Source organism: Panthera leo, chromosome A3, assembly GCF_018350215.1.
Source record: "Panthera leo isolate Ple1 chromosome A3, P.leo_Ple1_pat1.1, whole genome shotgun sequence".
Taxonomy (NCBI): domain Eukaryota; kingdom Metazoa; phylum Chordata; class Mammalia; order Carnivora; family Felidae; genus Panthera; species Panthera leo.
The window spans coordinates 74,531,212-74,548,003 of NC_056681.1; the positions used below are offsets into that span (position 1 = coordinate 74,531,212).

A 16,792-nucleotide genomic window follows, 5' to 3' on the forward strand; every position below is an offset into this window, starting at 1 on the left:
ATGTTGGGCTCTGAGCTGACAGTGCGAAGCCTGCTTCGGATTCTCCCTCTCCCTCTCTATGCCCCTTCCCCCACTCTCAAAATAAATAAATAAACATAAAAAATTAAAAAAAAAAAAAGAAATTCAGCTCTCAGAATTGCTTAGCTTACAGGACAGTGTTGATTATCTCAGGGAGGCATAATCAGCTCAGTGTCCCTTTGAAGACACGTGGATTGTTACAGTCAAGGATGGAGACAAGGAGGTGCCAGAGAGGCACCTCACCAGCTACCTGCTTTCAGAACAGACACATTACAGGGAAATCAACTCTGCCAAGAAGTGCTGGGGCCTCAGTCAGGGCACAGACTTGAGTTCAGGAGACAGGCAGGAGCTGACTAGTTAGCTGGTCAACAGAAAATTATGCTGGCAACTTTGCCTTTTCTGCCCATTTTTGAAGCTGTGGCTGTGACTTGTGGACCTCTGCAGCCCATCCTTTGAAGACTACCTACAAGTGAGCAACGTAGGCTCTGCCTGCAAATGAACCAGAGACTTGGTAGCAAAAGGGGGATAGAAGAGAAGCGTGTACTAAATCACAGTCTGGGAAAATAGACAGGCTGTTTCAAACCAACAGTGATTAGATCCCTGTCATATAACCTTAGTTCTGGAGCAGACCACCCAGTGAGGGTTCCCAGGGAGGGCATGAGCTGAGCCAGCATGAAGGAAGGTACCTCTCATGGCTGGATAGTTGCAGGGTGATGTGTCCTGAAGGCACTTGGCCCAAAGAAAGCTGACAGGCTCGGAAACCCATGTTAACCCTTATAGTGGACAATGCACCAGGAAGCTCCCATGTCTTGCTAGGTAATCATGTGTTGAAGAAAATTTGGTTTCAGATCTGATTTTATCTCAATCTTTAATTTTTTGTTTGATTAAAAAAATAAATACATTTTCTTTATTAGTGAAAGGCACCAGAGTGTATTGTTATGAGCAAGGTCTTTAGAAATTGAGTTTGAGCCCAGAACTCACAAGTTGTATGACTTTGGGCAAGTCATTTACTATTTCCTGTTTTGTAAAATGAGAAAAATTACGGTACCTGCCCCAAGTGGTTGCTATGAGGATTTAATGAGACAATTTATGTAATGTCCTTAGCAAAGTCTCTGACATGTAGTAAGCACTCAGATTTTAGCTATTATTCTCATAATCAATGTAATTACCAACCCTGATGATTTGTTAAAATATGCTTTAGTATATTCCTTTTCAATATTCTAATAATTTAATCACACATTTATATCTTTAAATGGGTAGGATCATATTAGACATATATAACTTCGTGTCCTGCTTTTTTCAATTAGTGTTCTGTCCTATGTGCCAAGTTTCTAATGGGGTAGAGATAAGGGGACTGGTTTGGAAGTAAGCAATACTGGGTTAGAATTTAGCTTTACCACTTATAGACCCGGATGTATGGCTTTGGGAAGGCTGCTTAACTCTTCTGAGACTCAGTTTTTCAGCTGAGTTGGTGTGATAATTGAGTTCCTTCACATATGGTTATGGTAAGGAAACTGAGATAGTTAACATTTGTAGCTAAGAGCCTGGTGCCCAGAGCAGTTGGATCTATTGTTTGCAAACTTTTCTTTTAGGAGTCCCAAGGGTTTCAAAGATGCAATCTAGGGGCCACAGAGTGGGAGTGGGCTGGGCCCCATATCCGTGTCTGCCTCTTCAGGCTTCAGCACTTTGAACTGTCAGCTGTAAGTAGAGCAGCTTGCTTCTATTTTATACATCAGAATTTACATACAATTTTATTTGAAGAAAGTCATGGCACTTAAAAACAAATTTGAACATTGTTGCTTTAGAGGATGATGTCCAAGCAGGGTCAGTTCTAAGAGGAATAGTCCACGGATTACACTTATAATTGTATTTTGCGGGAGTTATATATGGCTGCAATTAACAGCCACAGGCACGAAATATGATTGGAATGGTTCTAAAAGGTCATGAATCCTACTAGCCTGTTATTAATGGAGGAGATTTCTCAATTATGGACCTATTCATCTGGGTGGAAGCATTGTTATCAGTGTAGAGGACTATTATCATAACTATCATTATGTTTGCCCTGCATGCCTCTTGACCCACCTCTTTGTGGCAACAAAACTCCTATTTTCAGTGGGGAGATCTTTCCAAGTGCTTTAGGGTCAGTATAGGACGCAAGGCTGACTAATCAGAATCCGCAATCCACCTGGCTATAAGAAAGGATGTAGGGATGATACGTGATTAGGCTAGGTCAACCAGAGTGGGCCCTGGGGTTTGTATTTGGACCACTAGCTGGAAGGACAAGGTAGTATAGAGCTTCCTGTGATCCTCTTTGCTAACACATAGGGAGCCTGCATCTTAAAATGAAATTGAGACCAAAAATGGCAGAGCTGAGAAATGGCTCTAGAGTTCCAAAGACACTGTCTAAACCCCTGGATCCAGCTATTCTTGGAGTCAGTTTCCCCTTGAACTTCCCATCTATGTGAATTTCCTTTGTGGTTTAAGTGTGAGATGAGTGTCTATCTCTTACAGCTGAGCGTCACAACCCAATCACATGATTCTTGCTGATAGATGTTCTGAGCAGCATTGTTGGAGAAAGGGAAAAGTGTGGGGCCCCTCATAGGGAGCAGACAGTATGGAGAGGAGCTGCAGAACTGTGGAGGCAGCTTGGAGGCACTGGCCACCTGATGGCAGACTGGAAGGGTAGAGCATGAAAGAAGAGGGAGGTGAGAGGAAAACTATTTCCCACTCTTACCCTGAAATGTGAGTACTTGTCCTTTGAATGCTTCACTCCTGGGTATATAACTCCATCGAGGCATTTTGCCTCCATTTCTATGCACACACTAAAGACCCATCTAACACGGTATCAGAAAAACCTTGTAGGAGTCAGTGTCTGGGGCTGTGAGTGCTAGTGAGTGGGGTATGGACAGTGAGCTGACTAGAGGGTACTCTGACAGTTACCTGGGGCAGGACTGACCCCCCCCCCCCCGGAGCAGTAGAGCCTGGAGGAGATTTGCAGATGGCAGAGGGCTATGCTGTTCCTGAACCCGAAACAGACAACTCCTAGAGGCAGCAGAAGATCCAGTGAAGCAATGTCAAAAAAAGTCAGAAGTCTCTTCCCACTGTGACCCATGTTAGTCTTTCAAATCTGGCTATGATTAAATTAACTTTGTGATAAAGTGGTCAGGCAGATAAACAGTCACCAAAATTCATCATGTAGATGTTACTAGTATTTCTAAAACTTACAGGTCAACATAGTTTTGGCTCTGAGCTGTGCACTCTGTGTTATGTTAAAACAATTCAAAATTAGTCCCACCTGCCCTATTCTACTCACTCCCACACCCCAAGAGGGTGGTATTATAAACCTAGTTCATACACATCAGCCTCCAATTTTTATTCACCTACTGCCATTTCAGAGTCCCAAGTGAGAACAAGGGTAATCAAGTTACTGGCAGGAAATGGGTTTCCTCTGTGAATAGCTAGAGTGTTCCTGAGTTGCTGTTGCTGAGAGAGGGGCCAGGCTGGGACACATAACATCTGAATGGTGGGCTGGGCCCAGCAGCTGGTTCTTCACAGAGGCTATCTCTTATTTCCATGGTTCCCAGTGGCAGCTTCAGGAAGATCTCAGGAAAGGATAACTGGGAATAGAATAAATGTTGCAGCTGAAACGAATGCAAATAAAAATCTGCAAAATCGCCTGCCCAGGATCAGGGGGTGAAAGCAAAGATGGGAACTCGATGCTTTAAGTTAATAGACTGGCGGGTTGTAGGAGGGCGATCCCATTGTTAGAAACTGCCTATTGTCACAATCCTGATACAGTAACGGCTTCTTTTCTTCCCTCCGAAGCTGGGTATATCAGAAACCAAAAATATCCTTAGCATAAATCATTCCTTTTGCAGCATTTGACAGCCACTGTCTCAAACTCAATTAGTCATCAGGCACAAGAAAAGCCGAGATCATCACAGATTCACATGTGTTTAATGGGTAAAGCACGACTAGGGGGAGATTTCTTCTGTTTAATATCTGCTGTTCAATGTGCATTAGTAGATCACATGGCTATTAAAATAAATAGGACAGTAGAAGTTTCTTTTGGGCAGGGTTAAGCAGATGTGTTCTATTTCAAAAGATTGAATGAATTTTATCTCAAAGAGACATAAAGGAGAAAGCAAATGGAAGAAAGAGTCACAGGCGGCTATACAGGGTATTCAATCAAAAAGCTTGTCTCATTGCTTGGATGACTCTTTCCAACAGGAAGCTTATTTCTGAACCTGAGCATGTGAGCACTAGCACAAAACCAGACCTCTAGGATACCAAAGTCTGACTCAGACACTTCTGGAGAAAGTGCTAAGCAAGAGATATGGTTTCACTGATACTAGAAAAATGGAATTGCCTGGATCATTCCTATTAATCCTGTTTAGCAATTCTCTAGGCAGTGATGTCTTTACTTCCTGTGTCCTCTTTCTTGGAGTAATAATGATGGTCATCGTTTTATTATACCAAATGGGGTTTATCAGTGGTTTCTTAATGCTGTACTGCTGATTGGTTCTAGGCTGGAGGCATGAATATAAATCAAATGTGGGAATCAGTTTTAAACAGTATCTTTCTTTTTAACAATTCAAAATATTTACTTAAAGCCTTCTAATTGCTTTACTTGTCTGGCTCAGCATTGCCTGTTTTTTGCTTTTTTTTTTTTTTTTAAGTTTATTTATTTTTAGTAACCAACATGGGACTCTAACACATGATCCCAAGATGAAGAGTCACATGCTTTTCCAAGTAAGCCAGCCAGGAGCCTGCTTTGTTTTGTTTTTTAAGCTTGAAATCAAAGAGACTATTTTTAAACATAGGCAAGGGTAATGTTGTATAGAAAGAGGTTCTTAGTATCACAACACTCTTCTTCATAGGTTTATGAGGTTGTTCTGAGGAGTCTGAATACCCTAATGATGGGCAAGGGCAGGGATCACTCCATTTTAATATGGAAATAACCGAGGCCCATGGAATTGAACAGTTAGTGCCAGTTTCTAGATTGTCTGAATCTCAGGCCTGACTCCTGGCCAATATTGTCCATCTGACTTACTGGGGAGTGGACTCGATTTTGTGAGTGCCTATCAGAGCTCATAGGGGACCTGAGGAACCCAAAGGACAAACCAAGACAAAGTCTGTAGCTAAAACCTTGATGATTGAAGATGTTTAAACATCATGTCTACAGGGGCTAAACACAGGATTAAATGAAGAGATCAAAGCCAAAAGTCAAGATTCAGAAGAAGATGGATTCAAGTATGGCAAACTGAAAATGCTCAGGTTCTGGGACAGTTGTCTGAAACTGCAGCTGGGTGGGACATGGGTGGTAGGTCTTAATGAAGGACCAGGGCTGGCTCTCCTGGAGGCAAGTCCTTGGCAGGTCCCTTCATTTACAGGACTATTTGTGTCTACCCAAACTCAGGGAGGCTTGTCATTTGAAATCTAATGAATTAAGGTACAAAAAGGAGATAAGAAAATCAGGAACTAGTTATTTTTCTTCTTGGTTCTTACGAGTATTTTAGATTTGGCAAATGGAAGAAAAGCTAAATAAACCACTTGGCTATATCAAATTGGCTTTCTGTTTCTCAGTTCTTTCAGTCATGTATTTATTTTAGTCAAGGTTATTTATTCATTGTTTTCTCTAAAAGTACCCATAAGCATTGCTGTGTATAACAACTGCTGTACCAACTCAGACTCATGGTCCACTTGGGCTACCATTTTACTGGCTAACAGGGACCTGAGGGTCATTCACAGTGTGGCACTACTTCCTTCCTTCACACCCATCCTAGTGTTCCCAATCTTTTAGAGATCTGAATTTCATTTGGGGCCATAAAAATTTCCTCCACCCTCCTAGGTGGGATTGACATAAGACAGATAAACAGGATTTCATTAATATGTAGGAACTATCACAAGAAAAATGAAGATCCAAAGAAATGGTCATATACTGGCTTGAACAACAACTGGAAAATATGGAAGTTTACTAAAATATATGGGGAGAAAAGGAAAATAAGAGTTATTTTAACAAGGTCTGATTTTACAGATTTCTCTTGGCCTTGACTCCCTGTCTCTGGTGATAAGAATGTTTCTTCCTCTGGTACAGTGAAGGCACCCTTCACATGGGAAATTAATCCCCTGTTTTCAGGAAGAAGAAAGAAGGTCAGAGTGCCTTTTTGCACCTATTGTTTTTCAAATGCCTTTAATTCAGAATAATCAATATGCCAAAGTGGCATATTTTGAGGTAGCATGTTCTGAACTCTTTTATATCCAAACTTAAAAAAAATCCTGCTAGTTCCATTTTGGGGGTAACAAGTTTATTACTATTTGTAAGAAGCCAAGGATTTCCTTCTTTTGTCCTAAAACACCTAGAGAAGCCCTCAGAAGGTAACATATAGCTTGATGCATAGACCCCATCCCTGTTTGAATATTGAAGGAAGATGGAAGCCAACGAAATCAGGAGCATTGTGAACTTTGAGGAGATATAGGAGGCCCCTGGCATTTCTAGTAGTTGAAAGTAAATCTCACTTCTTTGGACAATAGAGTGACCAGCATGTCTCTGTTTTCCTGGAAGCTCCCTGGTGTTTGCACTAAAATTTCCACATGGTGGGAAACCCCTCAGTCCCAGAGAAACTGGGATGGTTGCTCAGTCTATTGGAACACCACAGTGTTGGTCCATCTCAGATGTTCTATGCATTTCTAGATCCTTTCTCTTCTGTGTTCCTAAGTTGGTTTGGAAGCTGGTCCTTATCCATATGTTACTGGCTAACCTCCTAAAAGTCCTGGCTTAAAATTTCTGACTGAAGTTTGGTGACAGTGTCCCCCACAGGTCAAATATCTCTTCTTGGGTTCCATAGCTCCTGCAAAAAGACTTGCTTTGGCCACTGCTGTAAGCCTGGTGCCTCTTTATGGACTCAACAACTCATTTGATTCACCAACTTGTGTGCATGAAACTAAAAGATGAATATTTGTTGTCCTTTCTGGCTTGTGGCATTTGAGGCAGCCTATGGCTATCTCTTCTTCTGTAAAATGGGGATAATAATCATAATATTCCCATAGAGTTGTTTTAAGAATTAAATAAGTTATTACAAAAAAAAAAATAATAAGTTATTACAAGAAAAGTGCTTAGAAGAGGGACCAGCATAGAGCATCTGCTAAATAAATATTAGGAAAAAGAAAATTTTACATAATCCTGTAGAAATAGAGGCTCTTGATAGAATTGCCCTTGTCATCCTAGTTTGCCAGTTCCCATGGCAGTTGCTATCAGGCTGTGGAGAAAACATGTTGAAGATTAATATGAAAGTCATTCAGAGTCAGTGAATGTTTGCCCAAGGAAGCCTAACCTGGGAGTCAGGGCATTCCCCTATTGTTTAACTGAAACTGCATCCTCATAGCCATAGAAAGCCACTGAACTGGGCCCATAAACCAGTAGACCATCAAAACTACGTTTGTATCCTGGCCTGTGGGTGAAGCTTCCACCACCAGAGGGAGCTACAGGAGCAAATCACTGAAAACCCAACTCGAACTGGATTAGGCAACTAGGAAACTTAATCGTTCACAGTAACCAGAAGTCTAGAAGATCATGCAAGTTCAGGGTGAACTCAGCTGTGAGAAATAAGGGAGTTAGGGCAAGATTTTGATCCTTTCTCCAGGCACAGGGAAGTGGGTTAATGGGGTGGGCATAGGGGCTGTGGGGTCCATCTCTTACCTGGAGAAGCCAGGGTGCCCAATCCCAGGAGTTTACAGATGCTAACAGCAGTGGGGGAAAGAATATCACCATAATAATAAGCAGGGTTTGAGGTAGATTTTAGTAGATTTAGTATAAAGTTTTTGGAATCCAACATCTGAGATGAGAGCGGGTAAGGACACATCAGTCAGATTTGAGGTGGTTGTTGGTTGGGCTGGGTGTTACATGTTTGTGCGTTAACCCATGCATTAAAGGGGCTAGCTGGCAATGTGTAAAGAACCAGGAATGGATTTCCCAGGGAAACAGTTCAGGGCTTCCCTGCCAGTAGGGATACAGGAATGCATTCAGGTAACAGCTAGGGATGGTTTTAGCTCCAAGGGTATCGGATAGCCAGGCCTGTCCCAGGAACTCTGGGCCAAGGCAGCAAGGCCAATCCTGGTAACACCTATATGGATAGTAACAGGGTTCCTATTCCACTGCCAGGCTTGAAGCAGGGGTTGGGTCTTCATGACCCAAGGCTGGTGAGATCTTTGCTCACCTTCTTACTTTTCTCAGAAGTTAAACTCAAATTTCTGAGCTCATGTTTCCCACTGCTAGAGGACTTTCCCATTTCATTTACTGGCTTTTGTTTGCCAATGTACTAGAATAAATTCTTCCTACAATATGGGCCATGCTCTACCTTCCAGCCCCAACACCATGGCAAAAGCAGCCAGCTGGGAGACAGAACACATGGCTGAAAATGAAGCAATGAGTGGATGAGTCCTATTCTTTCCAAAATAATTAAAAGTGAATGGTCAAATTTCATCAAGTGTGGAATATTTGGAAATAGCCTTTCGAAGGGGGAAAAATCCCCAAACAACTCTTGAGTGTGAGGATTATCAAGGAAGACGGTGCTATTGGGAAGGGATTGTTAAAAGCAGGCAAGAGTTTTTTTCTCATGTAGTCTAGAAACTGATCATGAGATTATTTGCCAGAGAATGATTTTCTAAATGTTTTTTAAAATATCAGGGTGGCAGCATAATTTGAACAGCTGTAATTTCAAAGTTTCCTCATTTTGAAGGTTAGCACTCAATTCCAACGTACAACACAATCTGACATGTCCACATCAAAACGTTCTAATTTCATTACGACACCTTCTATGTAGAACCTAATTGTTTAAATTTTAGAAAAATCAGTGAATATTTTAGGTGGATGATTAACATCAAGTTCCTCTTATTTATCAGTGTTTGGTAAATGTTCCCACATGCTCTTCACTCTGTTTATTTTCTAGACTATCTGCACTTTGTAGGCAGCAGGTAATTAAAGTGGCAATGGAGTGCCATCTACTGGGGAAAGAGAACAATAGATTTAAAAAAAGACTTGATGGGGGTCTCATTGCAGAGGAATGAATACTTAGAAAAAGAGAACTTGATGAATATGTAAAGACAAACATGGAAAGAGATGGAAAGTTTACATTTTGCTTAATCTGGAAAAATTTTTTTTGAACTCTCCTGTGCTTCCTTTAATAAGATACTGTGTTTTACATTAGATCAAACATTAGTTGTCAGGAGAAGCCCTAAGTCTATACTTAAAATGGTAAACCTTTGTCAAACAGCTGACCTTTGCAATCACTTAGTCCAATGTCCTCATGTTACAGATGAGAAGCAGGGGTTCAGAGAGAAGGGATGCCTCCATGCTCCCCAGCTAGGGAATGGCAGAGCTCTAGGTCCTCCCTTATCCAGGTGGTCTACTTAGATGAGTGGCCATTTGGTTATACATTATGATTGAAGGGATGTCCAGAAGTTATCCAGGGCCCAAACCATCATCTCTGTTGCTGGCTAGGCAGACTGTAAGAAAGTCTCATGATTAGAGTTGCTCCTTTGAGTAGAAGCTGGTGCTTCTTCTTTTGTACTGTTTCCATAAACACCTTCACACACACAGGGTTTTTCTGATTAGCTGTTATTTTATTTTATTATTATTATTTATTAGCTGTTTATTTTAGCTGCTTATTTAGAACATAACCAGCAGAGGGGTGCCTGGGTGGCTCAGTCAGTTAAGCGTCCGACTCTTGACTTTGGCGCAGGTCATATCTCACAGTTCGTGGGTTCCAGCCCTGCATCAGGGCTTGGATTCTTGGGATTCTCCCTCCCTCTCATCTCTGTGTTCCATCCTTCTCAAAATAAATAAATAAACTTGAAAAAAAAAAGACACTTACAAAAGACAGAAATGAGTGCTTGAAGCCAGAGATGCGAGGCAAAACCGGTATTATGCAGGCTTTAATTCCTATGAGCTTATAAGAAGTGCTCGGGGCAACAATAACCATAAAATTACTTTTAGAGTTAAGTCCTGCAACAGGTGGGGGCATGTGTGGGTCTGATATGTGAAGGGATTCTTGTGTTCTGGCCAATAATACACACACACAAAATCAGAGCTCCTCACTTCTGTTCATCTTCATTGTTTATAGAACAAAAAATGATCTTTGGGCTGAAAATCATAGAACAAACATTGATAAAAGGAAAACGAAGTCCAGACTGGAGAAAATGTATGTCAGAGAGTAGCAGAAACACATCTGAATGCTTCCTGCATTCAGTGTTTTACCTGCATGATCTCATTTAATTTGTCCACTAACACTACAGTTTCAGGCACTATCTTATTTAGTTAGATACTATGAGCCGTGCACTTAGGGATGCAAAGCTGATTTGTTGAAGTTTTGTGTCATTAGTAGGAGGGGACAGGGCATCATTTACATCCTGGTCTTCAGATCTGCAGCCCCAGAGTTGAGCTGCTCAATGACTGCCTGTGGACCTCCCCAGGGAGGTCAGGTCTCCTGACGCAGACACAGGACATCCCAGCTTCTGTGAGAACCTGCAGAGGTACTGTGCGTCATGGTGAGCAGCTGGAGATCCAAGGATGGGAAAATGGGTTTTTGTTTTTAAACTTGTTTTTTTTCCTAAAAAAGGAGACTATAGTTTATAGAATCCAGGAATGGATTCTATAAACTTCAAAGTAGTGTGCTTTATGTGATTCTGAGTGAAATCCTAAGAGACTACTAAAGGATTATTTTAAACACCTGGGAAAGGATGCCACTGATACAGGCACTCAGCAAGCACTGTTAACACAGTCATTTAGAAAATACTGGAATCCTGGGGCACCTGGGTGGCTCAGTCAGTTAAGTGTCCGACTTTGGCTCAGTTCATGTTCTCATGGTTTGTGGGTTTGAGCTCTGCATAGGGTTCTGTGCTGACAGCTCAGAGCCTGGAGCCTGCTTCGGATTCTGTGTCTCCTTCTCTCCTCTGCCCCTCCTCTTCCCCTGCTCATGCTTTGTCTCTGTCTCTCAAAAATAAATAAATGTTAAAAATTTTTTTTAAAAACGAGAAAATACTGGAGTCCTATCCTGTGCCTGTTGCTTGGCAGACTCCCCCCCCCCCCCATAAACAGAGGCCTCCCCTCAAATTAGTGATGACCAGCAGGGGAGACAGGCCCACAGATGACTGCAATGCTGTGGAAACACCAGGTAGGTGCGAGCACATGAGCACAGCTGTGAGGGGGGCCCAGGGAAGCACACAAACCAGATTAAGAGAAAGGGACAGAGAAGTTTCCTTGGGGGATGGGGGGGGGGGTTGAATTTATTTTCCTTTCATTAAAAAGGTTTTTTGAGTTACATTTCTGTTAAATTTTTACGTTGAATTATATGAACATATGGAATTGCCTTTTTAAAAAGCCATAAATGTCCAAATACTGGCAATTTCATATGTTCCAACCTAACCCACATCTTAAAAGTCCAACAGCAGCACTAACAACTCTTGATATCAAAAGACAGGAGTTCTCTCTCTCCACCTCCCCATCCCAGACTTTCCTCCCCAAGGCTGTCTTGTTCAACTCTTGGAGCTGTTTTAGCTATTTTTTGGGCTACTTATTGCCACCTAATATGTTTTATTGTCATTTCTTGACTTGCCATTTTAACACTGTATGTATTGAATTTCTATTATAAAGATGTGGATTTAGGGGCCCTTGGGTGGCTCAGACCGCTGAGTGTCTAACTTCAGCTCAGGTCATGATCTGATAGTGGGTGAATTTGAGCCCCTTATCAGGCTCTCTGCTGTCAGCGCAGAGCCCATTTAAGATCCTAGGTCACCCTCTCTCTCTGCCCCTCCCTCACTTGGCCTCTTGCTCTGTCTCTCAAAAATAAATATAAACATTAAAAACTTATTTTTTAAAAAAGATGGGGATTTAGCTGTCTTAATGTCTTCACTAAAATAAACACCTGCAGTCCCTCACACTTCTTACATTGCTCTATTATAATTTCTGGTGAAATTGCTATGTTGGTATTGTTAGTGCGGGGGGTGGGGGGGTGGGGGGGGTGGGGAAGGGTGGGGCGGGGAGCCTGTTCTCTGCTCTTAATGTTTTCTTCAATGAGGTGGGATTTCCCCTACATATTTCTGTGTTCTTTCTTCCCCTTTATTTGGTTATTACTTTGCTTCTCTCTAGGGGAGGAGCAGATTCCTCTGGGTGGTAGACTTGGATCAGCCCTGTATCCTTCTGCCTGCTGGAAGCTGTTTGTTGCCAAAGAGCAACTTTTCCCTGGAGCACTTCCCTGTCTAGGTGGGAAAATCTGCCTAATTCTAAGGTTCAAAGCCCATTTGGCTCTCAAAACTAAACTACATTAGCCAAATAAACCTTTGTCATGAAGAAGAAAAACAAAGTGATATTTTGTCCTTCATCTGAATTCTTTACTTTTTTTTTTAAATCAAATTATTTAAAACCTGGGTGAAGAAGAGGAAAATGATTTATGAGGTTGTTTGGAAGGACCCTACCATTACAATTATGTTTCTCTAAATTTACCCCTCTTCTCCTCTAGATGCCTTTGTTTTCTGTAGGGCTATTAACTGGCTCTGTTTATTTATTTAGCTCATCCCTAAAGGACTGAAGGCTGAAGACCCTCTATCAAGTCATCTCAAGTAATCTCTTGCACAGCCACCCTCCTCCACACCCCTCTGACCTTTCACCCTTTTCTAACTTTGGGCCTCTTCCTGTCCCTGTTCCTGTCTGTCAAGTAGCTATCTTCTCTCTCCTCTCTGGACCAAGAGCTCAGCTCCCCTTCACTAGCATCCTGGGTATTTTGCTTGCTTCTCTCTGGTGTTGAATCCCAATTTTTTAGATGACATGACTTTCTTTTTCTTGGTCTACATTCTATCTTCACGCTTAACTAATAATTTTGCTAAGTATGGAATTCTGTGTCAGACAGAATTTCCCTTAGACTTTGAAGGCACTGTTCCATTGTCTTCCATAATCCTAGAGTTATACAATTTCACAGTGATGGATACCTGGTAGGTCCTTTCAATTTAGAAACACATTCTTTTATGTTCTGGGAAGTTTTCATGCATTATTTCTTTTATATTTATATTCTTCTCTCCATTTTCTTTGATCTCATTTTCCACCCACCTATCCGTAGAACTTCTATTCTGATGTTTGACCATCTGGATTGATCCTCCAATATTCTTGTCTTTTTTCTTATTTTCCATCTCTATGCCATCTTGTTTTACTTTCTGTGAGATTTCTAGATTTTACCTTTTAATATCGACATTGTATTCAATTCTCCTGTTTTCATTTGACCATCTCACTCCTCCCTATTCTTGGTCTTAGATCCCCAAGTCCTGAGCCCAGAGTCTGAGACCTGCCACATCTGCAGAAAGGAAACCACTTATTGGTTCTCATCAGAAGAAAAAAAATTGTAAGTATGCAAGGTGATGGATGTTAACTAGTCTTATTGTTATTATTTCACAATGTATAAAAATATGGAATCATTATGTTGTGTACCTGAAACTAATCTAATGTTGTGTGTCACACCTCAATTTTAAAAAATTAAAAATAAAAATGGGGCACCTGGGTAGCTCAGCCGGTTGTGTGTCTGACTTCAGCTCAGGTCATGATCTCCCAGTTTGTGGGTTTGAGTCCCACGTCAGGCTCTGTGCTGACAGCTCAGAGCCTGGAACATGCTTCGAATTCGTGTTTCCCTCTCTCTGCCCCTCCCCCACTCACTCTATGGCTCTCTTTGTCTCTCAAAAATGAATCAATATTAAACAAATTAAAAAATTAAAAAAATATAAAAAGAGGAAACCATCTGTCTCTCTTGAGCAAAGTCAGCAGAGGGGGGATGGGAGTGGACTGTGTAGCCTAGCTTCATGGGTTTAGGAAGCGGATTTAATTCCCCCCCATGTAACCTTTCAATCAGCACTCCAGTTTCCAGCCTTATTCCATATCCTGGTCTTCAAAATTAATTTATGCCTCCAATTTCTTCAGAATTAACTGATGCCTCCAATTTCTGAGGCTTTCTGGAGGTTTCTGGAGTGAAAGTATTCCATCTCGTCTTTTCCTACATGTAGGCTTGATCTTCAGCTTTCCTCAGTCTGCTAGGGTAAGGTGACACTAAGGCCTCTAGTTTCCAGCATCCAAAATTGTGTTGACATCTCCCCTTTGATGTGCTCTCTTTTCTCATAGTATTTGTCCACATGGGATTATGTCTTTTTTTAAAAATCTTTTTATCACCATTTCATTGGAATTTGGGGGAGGGATAAAAGAGTGTGCTTAATATTACATATTTAAAGAGAATGCTCCCTGTTCCTTCTCTTCCTTCACTCCATCACTTTTTAGTTACAACTTTATTAAGGTATAATTCACATATCATGTAACTCACTCATTTACAGTTTGCAATACAGTTGGTTTTAGTATAGTCACAGAGTTGTGCAACCAACACCACAATCAATTTTAGAATGTTTTTGTCAACCCCAAAAGAAAACCTGTACCCATTAGCAACCACTGCTCACTCCCCCCCCCATCCCTCCAGCCCTAGACAACCATGAATCTACTTACTATATCTATGGATTTGCTAATCCAAGCATTTCATATGATGGAATCAGACAAATATGCAGTCTTTTGTGACTGGCTTCTCTCACTTAGCATGAAGTTTCCATGATTCATCCATGTTGTAACAGGTCTCAGTATTTCATTTCTTTTTATTAATGACTGTTATTCCATTATAATATTGGAATGGGATAATCCATTTTCCAATAATATTAATATCATCCATCTGGATAAAGCACATTGTATCCATTGATATAACATTGATGGAGATTTGGGTGGTTTCCATTTTTTGGCTATTAAGAATAATGCAGCCAGGGGCGCCTGGGTGGCTCAGTCGGTTAGGCGGCCGACTTCGGCTCAGGTCATGATCTCAAGGTCCGTGAGTTCTAGCCCCGCGTCGGGCTCTGTGCTGACAGCTCAGAGCCTGGAGCCTGCTTCATATTCTGTGTCTCCCTCTCTCTGACCCTCCCCCATTCATGCTCTGTCTCTCCCTGTTTCAAAAATAAATAAACGTTAAAAAAAAATTAAAAAAAAAAAGAATAATGCAGCTAGTAAACATTTGTGTCCAAGTTTGCATATGAATACATGCTTTAATTTCTCTTGAGTATATACCTGTACCTGGAATTGCTGGGTAATTATATTTAATCTTTTGAGAAACTGCCAGACTCGTTTCCAAAGTGACTGCACTATTTTATATTCCTAGCAGTAGTGCATGAGGGTTCCACATACTCTGCATCCTCACCAACATTTGTTATTGTCTATCTTTTCCATTTTGCCATCCTCATGGATGTGAAGTGATATCTCATTGTGGTTTTCATTTTCTTTTTCCTGGTAGATAATGATATCAAGAATCTTTCCATGTGCCTGTGAGTCATTTTGTGTGTCTTCCTTGGAGAAATGTCCAAATACATTATCCATTTTTAAATTGGACTACTTGTTTTTTAAATTATTGGGTTGTGATTACATATATATATATATATGCATGTGATATATATATATATATATATATATATATATATATATATATATATGTGTGTGTGTGCATGCATGTGTAAAATGTATTCTAGTGCCTTCTTCATTATATAATTTGCAAATTTTCTTCCATTCAGTGTGTTGTCTTTTCATTTTCTTGGTGGAGTACTTTTGCAATACCAAATATGTCCAGGGTACCTATTTTTTCTTTGGCTATTTGTGCTTTTGGTGTGATAGGATGAGTTACGAAGTGTTTCCTTCTACTCTTTTTTTTTAATGTTTTTATTTAGTTTTGAAAGACAGAGAGACAGAGCATGAGTGAGTGGGGGAGGGGCAGAGAGAGAGGGAGACACAGAATCCAAAGCAGGCTCCAGGCTCTGAACTGTCACCACAGAGCCCAACGCGGGGATCGAACCCACAAACTGCGAGATCTTGACCTGAGCTGAAGTCGACACTTAGCCAACTGAGCCACCCAGTGCCCCGTTCCCTTCTATTCTTTGGAAGAAACTGTAATAAGTTGGGATTAATTCTTCCTTGTTCTTTTTAAAAAAATTTTATTTAAATTCTTGTTAGTTAATGCACAGTATAATATTAGTTTCAGGTGTACAATACAGTGATTCAATAACTCCATACAACACTCAGAGCTCATCACAAGTGCACTCCTTAATTTCCATCACCTATTTAACCCATTCTCCCACTGACATCTGTCTGGTTACCATCAGTTTGTTCTCTGTAGTTAGAGTTCTTGGTTTATCTCTCTCTTTTTTGCCATCGTTCATTTGTTTTGTTTCTTATATACCACATATGAATGAAATCATATGGTATTTGTCTTTCTCTGGCTCATATATTTCACTTAGCATAATTCTCTCCATCTCTGTCCATGTCATTGCAAATGGCAAGATTACACTTTTTTTGGCCAAGTACTATTCCATTGTATATATATACCACATCTTCCTTATCCATTCATCTCTTGATGAACACTTAGGCTATTTCCATAATTTGGCTATTGTAGATAGTACTGCTAAAATGTCAAGATGCATGTATCCCTTTGAATTAGTATTTTTGTATTCTTTGGGAATACCTAGTAGTGCAATTGCTGTGTCATAGGGTAGTTCTATTTTGAACTTTTTGATGAATCTCCATACTGTTTTTTCAAAGTGGCTGCACCAGTTTGCATTTCCACCAACAGTGTAAGAGATTTCTCCTTTCTCCATATCCTTACCAATACTTGTTGTTTCTTGTGCTTTTGATTTTAGGCATATTGACAGGTATGAAGTAATACCT

General features: G+C 40.8%; 1 protein-coding gene across 5 annotated transcripts in view; it reads left to right on the forward strand.

The window, feature by feature from the left end:
• CCDC85A (coiled-coil domain containing 85A) overlaps nucleotides 1–16,792 on the forward strand; it is a 267,807-nt gene that overhangs the window by 10,225 nt on the left and 240,790 nt on the right. For 3 of the 5 annotated variants that reach the window (XR_006200684.1, XR_006200683.1, XR_006200682.1), the window contains exons 1-2: nucleotides 2,577–2,760; nucleotides 13,319–13,406. The gene's annotated coding sequence lies outside the window, so the exon portion shown is untranslated. Of the gene's footprint in view, nucleotides 1–2,576; nucleotides 2,761–12,163; nucleotides 12,278–13,318; nucleotides 13,407–16,792 lie in introns of those variants that run through there. The other 2 variants (XR_006200685.1, XR_006200686.1) reach the window with 2 other exon arrangements.